The sequence below is a fragment of the Anolis sagrei genome, chromosome 2 (assembly GCF_037176765.1).
Source record: "Anolis sagrei isolate rAnoSag1 chromosome 2, rAnoSag1.mat, whole genome shotgun sequence".
In the NCBI taxonomy this organism is placed as follows: Eukaryota; Metazoa; Chordata; class Lepidosauria; order Squamata; family Dactyloidae; genus Anolis; species Anolis sagrei.
The window spans coordinates 180,808,522-180,822,810 of record NC_090022.1 but is presented as its reverse complement, the minus strand read 5'-3'; the positions used below and the strand labels follow the sequence as shown (position 1 = coordinate 180,822,810).

At 41.4% G+C, this 14,289-nt stretch overlaps 1 long non-coding RNA gene across 1 annotated transcript in view; it reads left to right on the top strand.

Moving 5' to 3' along the window:
* The first annotated feature begins 548 nt into the window (after nt 1–548).
* Nucleotides 549–14,289, top strand: part of LOC137096110 (uncharacterized) — a 244,488-nt gene continuing 230,747 nt past the window's right edge. The window contains exon 1 of the long non-coding RNA XR_010909275.1: nt 549–586. This is a non-coding gene — a long non-coding RNA (uncharacterized lncRNA). The remainder of the gene's footprint in view (nt 587–14,289) is intronic.

Genomic DNA, 14,289 nt, shown 5'->3' with positions numbered 1-14,289 from the left:
AAACAACAAAAAGGGCTGACTATAAAACACTATCTATCTGTCTGCATCCTTCATGGTGCTTCCTATTTTTCTTTTTTCTTTTAACCCCTGTTAATTGCAAATCAGATGATAATTAACTCCCAAAGGTAACTAATGTTGCACTTACAGCACTGCAGCCCCTTTTTGCTCTATTAACCTTTTCCACTGAGACAACAAATAAGGCAACAGTGACGTGATAGAAGAATATTTTACATTTAGGCTCTTGTTTTCCATTCTGATTCTGGAAAGTCTGAAAAAGATGTTTTAATATTCCTAAAATCCCACAGCCATGCCCCATCTTTCAAAATGTCTCATTATCTAATTTGAGCAGGCTATTAATTATTATAATTTAGATCTACATATTTAGCTGTTTCTCTCCTAATTTTGTTTCACCCATTGAACCATTTAAACCTAAGAGGTGATTCCTCTCTTTCTACAGCCCCAACATCCCTACCATATTGTCTTGTTATAATATAAATGCCCCAAAACACACCCTTGTGCAAAAGACAAAAAGAGATAGTTGCAATAATAATAATAATAATAATAATAATAATAATAATAATAAATGGTGTTGTAACAACAATAAAAAAACTGCTCCTCTTGGTCATTGATGATCTCTACACCTCACCCCCAAAAACAGGTTTGTGCAAAAAAAGGGAGGGGGTGATCCTAATGTGTATAATGGCTACCATTTGGATGGTGTGCCATCCTGGGACTTAGGAATCTTCTACTGATAGCTAAGGAAATTTAGATGGTCATTATGTGTAGTCACACTTCATTCTTAAATGAAGCTGTCAAGTAAAAATGTTCACTCTATTGCAGAGCATACACATGGGGCTGAAGGAATAGGCTGCAGTGAGAGACAAGATGTAGGGCTAAGGGACACTTAGGACAATGGGAATATAAAATATCTAAGTGAAATCAGTGGCCATGCTCCTTGCTCACAGACATTTATTGTCTACTAGCCATCCCCTGCCACACATTGCTGTGGCCCAGTCTGTTGATATGGAAAATAAAGAAATGGTTTCTAATCTATGTAATTTATTTATGCTTGTGGGTAAACAGTATTTATTGTTGTCTCTTTGTCAGTATTAATGTGGAGATTGTTTGGTTTGCCTACTCTGGAATATGCAATATATCATTGTACTTCTTTAGGGGTCCCTTTCAAATCTATGATATTATATCGGTGCGTGTGTGAATCATATATATCTATCTATATCAATGGCTGGATGGCTCTTTGTCAGGAGGGCTTTGATTAGATTTTCTTGCCCTGGTGAAGAGAGTTGGACTGGATGGCCTTAAGTACTTTCTGTTGGTGATGGGGTTCAGCGTGAGAAATTTGCCCCAATTCTGTCATTTGTGGGGTTCAGAATGCTCTTTGATTGTAGGTGAACTATAAATCCCAGTAACTACAACTCCTAAATGTCAAAGTCTATTTCCCCAAACTCCATCTGTGTTGATATTTAGGCATATGGAATATTTGTGCCAAGTTTGGTCCTGATCCATCATTGTTTGATGGATGTAGGTGAACTACAACTCCCCAACTCAAGGTCAATGCCCACCAAACCCTTCTAGTCTTTTCTGTTGGTCATGGGAGTCCTGTGTGTCACCTTTGGTGGAGTTCAGAATGCTCTTTGATTGTAGGTGAACTATAAATCCCAAGAACTACAACTCCCAAATGACAAAATTAAAAAAAATGAGTGAAGGACATATATTGGGTTGTTAGGTGTATGCTGTCCAAATTTGGTGCCAATTCCCCCAGTGGTTTTTGAGTTCTGTGAATATCACAAACGAACATTACATTTTTATTTATATAGATGATGATGGAGAGTGGGAGGAATTGGACCAATCAGTGGCATTCAAAATCGACACAATCTGGAAAACCTGCTGTAAAGAGGCGTTAATCCCACCGCTTGTCAACCAAAAATGTAAAGAAGCAGCGCTAATCTCACTAGATGCCACCAAAATTATGTGAGGAAGCTTCTTTTAAATATCAATTAAGCTGCCACCAATATGTTTAGAGACGCTGGATTATGTCTCTGTTTATCTTTAGTTGTGTTGTGAGGTGACTTTGGTAGTGTGGAATGCACCAAGCATAAAAGCAATGGAGGAGGCAGGTTTGAAATACAAAGAGAACAAGATTTATTGTTAACAGAACGTAATTGTTGCAGTTTTGAGAATTTGAACTTGGCACAAGGCTTGATGTTACAAAATGGCTGGTTTGAGATACATGCTTCTGATGATACAATTCTACAAATTTCTTCTTTAGTGAAGTGCTTATACTACTTCAGAGTTCCCTATTGTGAATATCCACACGGTTTGCCCTATACTCGGAACAAACCACTGATCACCAGTCTTTCCTTACTGGCAATCCTGAAAACCCCCTCTGTTAGATTCTTTTAACCTAAGCAATCTAACAAGGTAACACCTTCAGCTCTCTTGCTGAAGAAATATTCACAAATTCTAGGAACTACTGAATTCTCACAGCTTCACAACAGAGCCCTAACTGGCTCTCCTCTTCCCCGGGTCTCATCCACCGGACTGGAGCTTAACTGCCACTTTCAAACCTTTTCCTCCTTAAGCTCCGCCCACCTCCTCTTCTGCCTTGTCTTGTCACCATGGCAACCTATCCCTCACAGCTAGGCCATGGCAATAAATGTAATACATAAATGCAGTTTAAACACAGTACATTAAACACTCTATAATAAACATTTCTCTACACCTTCCCCCCCAGAAAAATATTTTTGCACATTTCTTAATCCTAGAATAGCAAAAATAATCCTACATAACATTTAACAATAAATATACATATACATCAATTCTGAAAGGGAAACATATTAGGGTTAAATACATTTCAATTATACATATATACAAACCTTTAACCTATGGAATCCTTGATAAGGCGTCCGCAACTACATTTTGTTTACCTGAAACATGTTTTATGTCAAATATGAAATCTTGTAAACCCAAACTCCATCTTAACAGTTTGTTATTGGTACCTTTTACATTATCTAGCCATCGTAAGGGAGCATGGTCTGTTTGCAAAGTAAATTTCCTACCCCACAAATACGGTTTCAGTTTCTTGACTGACCAGATAATGGCATAGCATTCTTTCTCAATTGTTGACATACTATACTCATTAGAATGCCATTTTTTACTTAAGAACAATAGGGGTCTGTCTTCTCCTTCTACATCCAATTGGCTTAGGACAGCTCCAAGCCCAGTATCTGAAGCATCACACGTCAAAATAAAGGGCTTGTCAAAATCTGGTGCCATTAGGACAGAATCTGAAGTAATGGATTTCTTCAATTGATCCATGGCAGTCTGACAATTTGGAGTCCAAATTACCTGGTTCGGGTTCTTCTTTTTAGTAAGATCCGAAAGAGGGGCTGCCAGATTACTAAAGGATGGGATAAATTTTCGATAGTAACCCGCCAATCCAAGGAATGCCCTAACCTGTTTTTTCGTTTTGGGCACTGGCCACTGGTGTATAACTGCCACTTTAGTAGGATCAGGTCGAATATGACCTCCTCCCACTAAATGTCCTAAATATTTGGTAACCTTATATCCTATCCTACACTTGGAAGCTTTAACGGTTAACCCTGCTTCCCTCAACCTGTTTAGCACCAGATCTAAATGATTAAGGTGATCTCTCCATGAATTACTAAAAATCCCTATATCATCAATATAGGCTACACAGAAAGACCCCAGTCCACTCAAAACACTGTCCACTAATCTTTGAAATGTGGCCGGGCTATTTTTTAGGCCAAAAGGAAGGACATAAAATTCAAATAATCGATTTTGGGTCCGGAAAGCGGTCTTGTGACGGTCTTGTGGTGCCATGGGCACTTGCCAAAACCCCTTGGTCAAATCAATGCTACTAATAAAGTTGGCCTTCCCCATCCTTTCCAGTAGATCGTCTAAACGTGGCATAGGATAGGTGTCCGTCTGGGTCACTTTATTTAACCTCCTATAGTCTACACAAAACCTAATTGTTTTGTCAGGCTTCTGCACTAAAACTATAGGTGAAGCCCAAGAGCTAACCAATGGAGCAATAATCCCTAGGTCCAACATTTCCCTAATTTCTTTTTCAATACATTCATTAATTCTCCCCGTAACCCTGTAGGGTGGAGATACAATAGGAGTAGCATCACCGGTGTTTATTCGATGCTGGACTCCTTGGACCTTTCCTGGCAAGTCCGAAAATATGTCCCTATATTTATTTAAAACCTCTACAACCTCTCTTTTCTGAGGTAGGGACAATTCTACATTCACATCTACCCGATCTAAATTCCTGTACTGTTCACGATCACCATCCCAAAAAGAAAAGGGACCGGATTCCTCTTCTGAAACAACAAAACATACATTTGCAGATCTTACAACATAAGGCTTCAACATATTTACATGGACTCTTCTCTCTACATTGGATTGTTCATCAAAAATATCATAGTTTATGTGGTTGTGTCTTCTGATGACCTTCCATGGTCCAGACCAATCCAATTGAAGCTTGTTGGCCTTGTTGGGAGATAAAAATAAAACTTCATCTCCGATGTCGAAGACCTTTGGCTTAGCAGTAGAGTCATAATAGTCTTTCTGTTTCTGCTGAGCCGCAAGCAAATGTTCTTGAGCTATGTCTCTAGCCAGCTGCATTGTTGCTTGAAGATCTCTTAAATACTCCGTCACTGGAACAGGATCCTTCGCCGGACTTTCTTCCCAATATTCTCTTAACAGATCTAACGGACCATGAGCTTTCCTTCCATACAGCAATTCAAATGGACTGTAGCCGGTGCTGTCATGAGGGACGGTCCTGTAGGCGAACAGCAGTTGTTGTAACTTGACGTCCCAGTCATAAGGCCTTTCCTGACTGTAAGACTTTATCATTTTGACTAAAGTCTTGTTCATATTCTCAACCAGTCCATTTGTTTGCGGATGATATGCTGTGGAAGTCAGGTGTCTAATTCCACATAACTCCAGCAACTTCGACAGAAGCTTGGAAGTAAACTGGGTTCCCAAGTCCGAGACCAGTTCTCTGGGATATCCAGTTCTTCCCCAAATGGACAGCAGGGCATTTGCAATTGTAGTTGTTTCGATGTTAGTCAGAGCTACAGCCTCTGGATATCTTGTGGCGTAGTCAATCATGGTTAAAATGTAACGGTAACCACGTCTGCTTGGTTTACAGAGAGGACCTACAATGTCAATGCCTACTCTGTAAAATGGTTCTCCAATTATTGGCATAGGGATCAATGGAGCTTTAACTTTATCCCTTCCAGTGCTCAATCTCTGGCAGATGTCACAGGATTGGCAAAACTCTTTGATCCTCTGGAACATGCCAGGCCAATAAAAGTTTTTAGTGATCCTTTTCGTGGTTTTTCTTATGCCTAAATGTCCACCTTGAGGGTTTTCGTGTGCCACCCTCATCAGCTGTTCTCTAAAACCTTGAGGCACTACAATTTGACTACATGTCACTGATCTTTCTGTCGAGTTTACACTTTTGGATTCTCTATATAGGACACCATTCTTCAGTATAAACTCGGAGGGCTGTTCTTCTGGCAATACTGTGGGGTTTTGAGCTAAAGCAAATAGAGGCTTCAGAGATCCATCGGCTCTCTGTTCCTGCCGAATCTCCTCAACTCCTCCCGTCTTCTTAACAAGCTCAGCCACTGTAGCGCTGGTTTCTGGACTCTCGTCCCCATCTTGTTGTATGGCAAAACACAGGGCTTTCTGTTCAGGGCTTTCATTGTTACATTCTTTCTCCCTACACGCCATCTTACAGAATTTAATCTCCTCAGCCAAATCATTTCCAATTAAACATTGATATGGTATGTCAGGATTGACTGCAAAATCCCACATACCCTTCCATCCTTTATATTCTATCAGCAAAGTCACCACGGGTGTTGGGATCGCGGGACCTAAACCTTTTAATTTTATTTCAGAGGTTGGCTGTTGAAATTTCTGAGGTATTATTTCAGGGTGCGCTATGCATACTTCGGAACCTGTATCTCTGAGTCCTTTCCTGCCTTTGTGATCAATAGAAATGGTTTCTAAGTAGTCCTTAGATGGGCTGCCTGACAGGATGAACAGACATTGTTTCTCTTGAGGCTCTGAGCTTGAACTCTCCTTTGCAACAGTAACCGGTTCTGCCTTTGGTGTTTCTTTCATTTTATTCACAAAGAGGGTTGTTTTCTCTTTCCTTAACAAGGGACATTGATATTTTAAATGATTCCATTCTCCACATTGAAAGCACCGTCGTTTTACCTCAGGAGCAGTTGGTCTTATTACACTCTGCCTCCTACAGGTGGTGTCTTCTAAGTCAGCACCCTTTTCTTGCTGTGGGCGCTTTTGTTGTGAATAAAATGGCTGCCTGTTTGTTCTTTTGTCCCCTGGCAGATCTTCCCTTTTAAATCCTTCTTTCAAGGTTGTTATTTGATCTGCCATACCCGCTGCCTCTACAATCGTGGATGGCTTGCGATCTTGAATCACCCAACGAATTTCATAAGGAACTAATTGGAAAAATTGTTCCAATTTCAAAAGTTCCCTCAGCTGTTGATAATCTTCTACCTCAGACGTCTTTATCCAACTATCGAACAGTTGAGACAATCTAGAGGCCACCTGAGCAAAACTTTGTGTTTTATCTTTCTTCAACGTCCTGAACTTAAATCTATAATATTCAGGAGTCAATCTATATTCCTGTTGAACCTGTTTCTTAAACAGATCATAGTCTCTACAAGACTCCTCCGGCATCTGTCCATAAATCTGCAAAAGTTTCCCACTTATCTGTGGCCTAAGGTATGTCATCCATTTTTCCTTAGCCACTCCAAAATCACGACAACATCTTTCAAAAGATATTAGGAATTTCTCTGGACAATCCTCCTTGGTATATTTTGGGAATTTCTTCATCACATCTGGGGTATCCCCTCCAGATCTCCCTTCCTGAACATCACTGGATGTTTGAGACAAAGCCAATCTTTGTTTCTCTAGCTCAAACTCCATTCTCTTCAATTCTAACTCCTGTTCTAATTCTTTTGCCTCCATTTCCAATCGTTTCATCTCCAATTTGTACTTAAAAGCCATTTCTGTCATAGGCACTGGCTCTGTCTCTGACCCAGAGCTCGAACTTTCTCCTTGGTCTCCCTCTCTTTCCTCAGCCAGCTTTCTCTGCCGCCTGGTAGCCATGTTTTCAACAACTTTTACCTCACAACTTATTTTAAAATTAAACTTAAGGCACTCGATTAGTTGTTACACGAATCCCGTCATCTGCCACCAAAAATGTAAAGAGGCGTTAATCCCACCGCTTGTCAACCAAAAATGTAAAGAAGCAGCGCTAATCTCACTAGATGCCACCAAAATTATGTGAGGAAGCTTCTTTTAAATATCAATTAAGCTGCCACCAATATGTTTAGAGACGCTGGATTATGTCTCTGTTTATCTTTAGTTGTGTTGTGAGGTGACTTTGGTAGTGTGGAATGCACCAAGCATAAAAGCAATGGAGGAGGCAGGTTTGAAATACAAAGAGAACAAGATTTATTGTTAACAGAATGTAATTGTTGCAGTTTTGAGAATTTGAACTTGGCACAAGGCTTGATGTTACAAAATGGCTGGTTTGAGATACATGCTTCTGATGATACAATTCTACAAATTTCTTCTTTAGTGAAGTGCTTATACTACTTCAGAGTTCCCTATTGTGAATATCCACACGGTTTGCCCTATACTCGGAACAAACCACTGATCACCAGTCTTTCCTTACTGGCAATCCTGAAAACCCCCTCTGTTAGATTCTTTTAACCTAAGCAATCTAACAAGGTAACACCTTCAGCTCTCTTGCTGAAGAAATATTCACAAATTCTAGGAACTACTGAATTCTCACAGCTTCACAACAGAGCCCTAACTGGCTCTCCTCTTCCCCGGGTCTCATCCACCGGACTGGAGCTTAACTGCCACTTTCAAACCTTTTCCTCCTTAAGCTCCGCCCACCTCCTCTTCTGCCTTGTCTTGTCACCATGGCAACCTATCCCTCACAGCTAGGCCATGGCAATAAATGTAATACATAAATGCAGTTTAAACACAGTACATTAAACACTCTATAATAAACATTTCTCTACACCTGCCTATAGGTGAGGAGTATAATTGTCCTGTTTCTTCATATTTTCTCTGCTCTATACATTTTCGACTATGCTGCTGAAGAATGAAGGAGCTTCTCCCAGAGGGTCTTGCAGTGCCCCAGATGACCAGCCTGAAAAACCTGTTCCTCCCCAACAAGGATGATGAAATGAGCATGAGGAGGTGTCATACCCCGCTGTGAAATCCAACTATGCACAGAAAGGATGCTATCTACCCTCTCTGCATGTTTAGAAAAGCTTAATGGGTGGGAAACCTGTTGCTAGTGGTTGGCTATGGTGGATTGAAGTTGGGAAGATATGATAACCCAGCCTGCAATAGAAGTTGGGTTGGGATCAGTCCCTTCCTCTTTCCTGGTCATGTGGTTGTCTCTGCTGATCTCTAAACAGGGTGCCTGCAATGGTCAGGAGCTCAAACAGAGGTCACTGACCAGTTGAGGACAGTTATAGCAACATGAAAGGTGAGATGACACTTCAAGAGGGTTTGTGCCATCTCAGTCCAGCTGGACCATGTGGACACCAACCCATTACTTCAGCAGCTTTGGCAGGGTTCATATGACTGCCTTTGGGACCATCCAGAGGATTTCTGATCTGCACCAGCTGCAAATGTACTAGTAATGTAGACCCATCCTTTGTGTTCCTCCCCTTGACACTGCTATACCTGTGAGAAGCACCTCAAATAGTGTAGGGGACCAACAGGTTCTTGCCATTGTAGAATCCCATAGGCAGCATGGCCAGTGAAACAGCTGGGATATTTAATCTCAAGCTCAGATGGTTTTGAGAGTTTGAGAGGTGTATTGCTTCAAGTCTTTCAGGTCTATGGCAACCTTAAGATAAGCCTAACCCAGTATTTTCTTGACAAGTGTTGTTCAGAAGAGGTTTGCCATTATCCTCCTCTGATGCTGAAAGAGTGTGGCATGCCCAAGGTCACAAGAGGGGAATACAAATATTTATGCCATTTACTTCAAACATTTTGCCAGCTATCTCTTCTCAAGATGCTTCTTTTACTCCTTCAATTCAAAGGTGAGATTTCCAGAAAATGTCCTTGTGTGTGGCATCAAAATAAAAGTGTTGTTTGAATTTACCACTCTGTTCAATTAAAAACAATTGTTCCATCCAGCAAAGCTTTAGATATAGATATATTCTGACAACCACCATAACTAAGATCATATTTCCAGCTCTCCAAGCCCTTTCCAAGCTTTTAGCTGTATGTGTCCACTCTATCTTGCTCTGTGCCCATGTGTAAATTAGTCATCTAAAGAAGACCCTAAAGCTATCAGCACATGAGTGTAACTGATTGTTGTCATTTCCTTCAGGCTTTGATATCTTTCCGATCTAATTTTATGCCAGTTATTAGGAAATAAATCATCCTTAAACACTTCTTTCTAATTATAGTTAGAATAAAGAGATGAGAAATGTATTTTATGTCTCACAGACAGTACATTCTGCAGTGCTAGGCTGGACTCCTTTCATTTCTGTCAATGCTAATGGGAAAAGGAGGTTACTCCCAAATAGCAAAGGTTTTGTACAGAAGGAAATTAAGGAAAGGTTTTCTTTAAAAAATAAATAAATTCCTAAGCCAGCAATTAAAATCAAGAGAAAAATCCTGAGATCTTTAAAAATCATATAAAACCCTAAACCGAAGAGATCACAGCCTGTCAAAGAGAAGTGGTTACTCAGAACCCAAAAAAGCTCAGATGTTAAACCGAACATGGTGGAAAAAGTAGTGTTTGTCAACATGTTTACAAATGACTTAGATGACAGAAAAGAGGTGTGGCAACAGTACAGATGAAAGCGATCTAAAAGTCTCTGGAGAATAACACATAAATCTCTAAAAATGAATCTAGTATTGCAAACCAATCTCTGGTTTCATCTGGGGCATACCAGGATACCCTCTCATTTTATTACACATATCCCAAGCTCTTGAAGAAACCAGCAAGCATGTTTAGCTTGCCACATCTGCTGGGACTTGTCAATGTGCTACCCATTTGTTCATGCCCCACAAGCTGAACATTCTGGTCCAGGTTACCTGTCCGAACGTATCTCCTGCTATGAACCATCACGAAGCTTAAGATCATCAGGAGAGGCCCTCTTGAACCCACCTCCTTCGCAAATGCGGTTGGTGGGGACGAGAGACACGTCCTTCTCGGCAGTGGCACCCTGTCTGTGAAACTTCCTCCTTAAGGATATCAGGTTGGCCACGTCCCTCCTGTCCTTTAGGAAACAACTGAAGACCTGGCTCTGAAACTGGGCGTTTGACTAGAGGGGAGCAGCAATATGAAAGAAAATTTTGGACATTGCGGCAATGGATTCTCCAGGCTTAGTTTTGGTGTATTGGCACATTAATTTATTGTTAAATACTTTATTTGTTGAATCTGTATAATGTTTTAAATGGATTTTATTTTTTTAATTGTAATTTTCTGGTGTATATGTTGACAGCATCATCGGATGCTTATGTAAGGCCGCCCTGAGTCCCCTTGTGGGAGAATGTCGGGATAGAAATGTAATAAATAAATAAATGTAATAAACATGAGTCAAGAGTGTGCTGTAGCAGTTTTAAAAAAACCAATGGGAGTCAAGGCGCCCCCGGTGGCGCAGTGGTTAAAGCCCTGTGCCAGCAGGACTGAAGACCAACAGATCGCAGGTTCGAATCTGGGGAGAGGCGGATGAGCTCCCTCTATCAGCTCCAGCTCCTCATGCGGGGACATGAGAGAAGCCTCCCAAAAGGATGATAAAACATCAAAATCATCCGGGCGTCCCCTGGGCAACGTCCTTGCAGACGGCCAATTCTCTCACAACAGGATGCTCCTGACACGACCAAAAAAACAAAACAAAAGGCTGCATATAGAAGTATTGTGTCTAAGCTGAGGAAAGTAATAGTCCCATTCTATTTTGCTTTGCTCATACCTGATTTGGAATAGTGTGCCTGGTTCTGGGCACCACAATTCAAGAAGGTTATTGACAAGTTAGATTGTGTCCAGAGAAGGACAACCCAATGAAAGACTTAGGGCCCTTCCACACAGCTATATAACCCAAAATATCAAGGCAGGAAATCCCACATTATCTGCTTTGAACTGGAATATATGGCAGTGTGGACTCAGATAACCCAGTTCAAAGCAGATATTCTGGGATTTCCTGCCTTGATATTCTGGGTTATATGGCTGTGTGGAAGGGCCCTTAGGGAGCTGGATATGTTTAGCTTGGAGAAGAGAAGGTTACAAGGAGACATGATAGCCATGTTTAAACATCTGAAAGAATTCCATATTGAGGTCTCAAGCTTGTTTTGTGCCCTGGAAACTGGGGAGCTCGTCACATGAAGCATTTTCCCCATCATAGGACACTTTATCTCCATTTCAAGTGTCTACTCTCTGGCATAGACACTGAGAACTGGGAAGCCCTGACCCTTGAGCGCTCCAGCTGGAGGTCAGCTATGACCAGTAGTGCTGTAGAATTTGAAGAGGTACAAATAGAGGGTGAAAGAGAAAAATGTGCCAAGAGGAAGGCGTGTCAAGCCAACCCCAACCGGGACTGCCTTCCACCTGGAAACCGATGCCCTTACTGTGGGAGAAGATGCAGATCAAGAACAGGGCTCCACAGTCACCTACAGACCCACCGTCAGGACACTACACTTGGAGGACCATCATCCTTGGGCTACGAGGGATCGCCTAAGTAAGTAAATAAGGCACAGAGCCCATCACATGATGTTTGTCTACTTCTGGTTGTCATCTGTTGCCCTTCATCCTTGAAGTGGAGAGGAAACACGCGGAAAGGACGGAGCTCAGAACATGAATAATGGGGTTCTGAGCCCCTGGCATGAGCCAGCACCGTCGGTAACTTGAAAAATCACATGTGATGGGGTATGACAGAAACATTTCAGTGATGTGCAGGAATGGGCATTCCTTATCACTTTGCTACCACTGCATTTTCTATTTCATAGCAATCTAGGCTCAAAAAGGCTAGCTTTTAAACATAACACTGGTCTAATGGAGAGAAGGAAACCCTAGAAGGAGGAGATCATGGCAAAGTGGTTTGTGATTACACTAATCTAATGAAGGGAAGCACAGCTTTGCAAGATGGGATGGTTGCAAAGGGTTTAAGATTACACTGGTCTAAGGGAAGGAAGGCATGGGAAAGACTTATCAAGCCAAAGGGTTTTTTAATTCCTCCCCCCATGGGGTGCGCTCCATATTAATCTTGGCTTTTGATGTTGAAATTTTCCCTGAGGATTCTCCATGTGACAGTTCAAGCGCAGGCAACAACTGGGGAAAATGGGGGGAAATGGAAGAATTTGAAATTGGATGATTGGGGATTGAAAGGTATGATATTCTTCACAAAGCAGATGGTCTCCCACATTTCTCAAGGTCCATGGGTTCAAACTAAAGGAAAAGAAATTCCACCTAAACATCTGGGGAAAAAATCTTGATGTAATAGCTGTTTGATAGTGGAATCTGCTGCCTCTGAGAGTGGTGAAGTTTCCTTCTTCGAAGGTTTTTAAACAGAGGGTGGATGACCATCTGTTAGACCAGTGGTTCTCAACCTGAGGTCTCCAGATGTTTTTGGTCTTCAACTCCCAGAAATCCCAACAGCTGGTAAACTGGCTGGGATTTCTGGGAGTTGTAGGCCAAAAACATCTGGGGACACCAGATTGAGAACCACTGTGTTAGAGGCACTTTAATGCGTATTCCTGCATTAAAGGAATACTAGAAGACTGGATGGTATTTCTAGTCTCCTTCAGCTCCAAGATTCTATGAGACTTCCACTAGGAGAGCCACCACGAAACCTCATACAATGGGTTGTGTAGTCGTCCATCCATCCATCCGTCCCCCCCGGGCCTCTCCATTCTGGCAATGCAGAATGGAGGTCAAATAGACTGAAGTGTTTGGAAAACTGCATACTGTACTTCGAGTGCTAATATTTTTCAAGTTTCTCCAGAATCCAAGTGGAATTAAATTTAGGAGGGCCAACCAAACAATAGGAACATTGGGTTGCTGTAAGTTTTTTGGGCTGTATGGCCATGTTCCAGAAGCATTCTGTCCTGGCATTTCACCTGCATCTATGGCAGGCATCCTCAGTGGTTGTGAGATCTGTTGGAAACTAGGAAAATGGGGTTTATAAGTGCCAGTGTTACAGCCTGAAAAACTTAAAGCAACCCAGTGATTCCAGCCATGAAAGCCTTCGACATCACAGTAGGAACATTAGTGGAGCAGAAGAAGGAATTTACCTTAATCTTCAGCTCCCTAATTTGACTCACATGGGAAATCCTGCCTTCCAGGCAACAAATTGCCTTCTGGTACATGCAGACTATTCAATTCCACTTGCTCCCATTTACTGTCATGAGCAGCTACAATTCATTGAAAAATAAGACATCCCCTGAAAATAAGACCTAGCACATCTTTGGGAGCAAAAATGAATATAAGACACTGTCTTATTTCAGGGGAAACAGGGTATGAGAGACCTCCAAGAGCCCTGGACATCAACTACTCTGCTCAGGTCTTTCAACCTCAGGGCTGTTGGGCATTCTTCCTCTTTTCCTATGGCCTTCCACTGTATCAAACGTATTTTTCATCTTATATTTCCAAAGTACAACAGACTCAGTTTAGTTTAGTTACAAAATCTGTAGAAGGAAGGCATTCTCTGTTATCATTGTGTGAAATAAGATTGCTCACTGCCATGTCTTTGTATTTGAGCACAAGATTCCACACAGCTCTAGATGCCTATTCAAAGTGTTCTGTGTTAAATGGGAAAAATGTTTTTCAAAGGTCAACTGTTTTAGCAAAAGAAAAAGACATCATTAAGCTGAAACCCTGAATATCTTTCTGCTGTTTGGCTTTTTAAAAAGAATCTGTTGCAGTCTACTATACAGACAACAGAATTGTTCCCGAAGGAGCTGCAGCAGCAGCCTTCCTACTCCCTGATTCAGATTCTGAACTGGCAAGTCACCATAGTCACGCCATCCAAATATTGACCAATCTGAAATACATTCCATTCATATGATTTCTAATTCAGAGGAAAGTTGTAGCAGATTTATTAATTTATTATGCTAAGACCTTAGACAAGAAAAGGGGGAGAAAACAGAACAATGGCTGGAAGTTCAATCCAAGGTGATGCTGGGAAGAGGAGAGATTCTGTCTTTTCATGACTGATGCCCTCAAAGATA